This window comes from Wasmannia auropunctata, unplaced genomic scaffold, assembly GCF_000956235.1.
Source record: "Wasmannia auropunctata unplaced genomic scaffold, wasmannia.A_1.0 LD335994.1, whole genome shotgun sequence".
Lineage (NCBI taxonomy): Eukaryota > Metazoa > Arthropoda > Insecta > Hymenoptera > Formicidae > Wasmannia > Wasmannia auropunctata.
In genome coordinates this window covers 89765-91786 of record NW_012026896.1, presented here as the reverse complement: position 1 = coordinate 91786, position 2022 = coordinate 89765, and positions in this window count along the sequence as shown.

The window sequence follows — 2022 nt, the reverse complement described above, 5'->3', positions numbered from 1 at the left end:
TATAATTATTTATTATTATTATTATTATATTTAACAATTTTTTGTTTTTGTTTCTTAATATTGTCCTTTTTTATAGATACTTTGTACTTAATATAAATATGTAAACATTTGAAAAGTAAACAACAAAAAAGATAAAACAAGCACACATTTCAGAGGACCGTCGATTAAAGTCGACGGGGGTGGTGGAGGGCCTCTACAGGTTGATCTAGCTTTACCGAATAAAATTTTTGTTTAAATTGAAAATAAAATCTGATCTATAATTGGAAAATGTCAAATTTAGCCAAAATGTATGTAATCCTAACGATATTCGATAAAAGCAAAACAACCTTATAGAATGATAACATAGTGCTCATTTATTTCCCAATTTTTTTTGTAGATAATATATATACTCTCTATTTTTTAATAAAATATTGTACATTATGAACTATAGTAATTAAATTGTAATGTTATATACTAGTAATGCTATACATTTTTATTTGTAAATTTTGTGAAGAGATGAGATAAAATAAAAAATATTAAAAAAGAACACATTCAAATAAAAAGAGGACCGCCGATTAGACCCTAAGGTCGGCGGGGGTGGTGGAGGGCCTCTACAGATTGATCCATTTTTACTGAATAAAATTTTAGAGGTTTTAGATAGTTGAAAATATATAAATTAATATTTTAATTATAAAAAAATGCAAAGTCAAATTATTCCAAAATGCATTTAATTAAAATGATATTCGGTAAAAGTGGAGCAATTTTATTAAAATAAATCGTCGATTAAAGTCGGTGCAGGAGAAGAGTCTCTACAGATTGATTTGCTTTTATCGAATAAATATTCGATAAAGGTGGAGCAACGAGAAATTTAGTAGGAATTAGTAAGAAAAGAAACAGTTAATCAAAGTAAAGTTTGAATTTTACTTATGAAATATATTGTATTGGATAATATCGTTGAATGACTAAAAATGTAATGACCAGCTCATTTGAACTGTATCTTGACTTTCTATCTGACCATTTCTTGTTACAAAAAGCAGAAATAATGTTAAGTAATTTAAAATGCCTAAAATTCGTTATTTCAGAAAGCTGTGATTGACTGAAAATTAGGATAAGATAGGTAGGTAATTTAAAATATTCTTTAATATAGTTAATAAGATTTAATTTTCGTTTTATGAAAATACACATCTCTTTCATACATATTCAATCATGCACAATATTCTTGCATTTCTTATTGTACATATAAACACGTAGCACGGACATGGCTTATATTCTTCCGAAATGTCTGGATAAAAAAATCGGAATTTGCGCGATTAATTAGTTATTAAAAAAAAGGTAATTTAGTTTTCGACGATAGAAAGTTGCTTTTTTAAATATTATTAATTTGATTAATTTTCAAGAAATATGTCTACTGCTAGTTTTCGACAAAAATAATTTTTTTTTTTAATTTTTAGTTTGCTTAATTTACAAGAAAAAATAATAGAACGCATGCATGTAAGCCTTATGCAAGTTTTCGACGGTAGAAAGATGCATAGTTAAACATTTTTAGTTTGTTTAACATACAAAGGAAAATAATAAAACGCATATGCGCCTCCTGTGAGTTTCGAAAGAAAAAACAGTGCTTTATTAAAAATGTTTAGCTTGCATAATTTACAAAAGAAAATAATAAAACGCATATATGCCTCCTGCAAATATTTGACGATAGGCAGTTGCTTTTTTAGAAATTTTTATTTTGTTGAAGTGGCTGCAAGATCTTAATTTTCAAAAATAGCGCACATTATTGTCTTTGAAACGGCTGCGGTGAAAAAATCGGGATAGGCGCGATTAATTAGTTACTAAACGGAAGTTAATTTCTATGCACGTCCCATCGGATTGTGCTGAAGAGGCTGCGAGATTTTTAGTATCAAAGATAGCGGACCTCACGAGTTTTTTTCGAAACGGCTGCGGTGAAAAAATTGGGATGGGCGCGATTAATTAGCGACTAAATCGGTGTTAATTTTTATGGAAGCTTCATTTGATTGTGCTGAAGAGGTTGATTATTGAGTC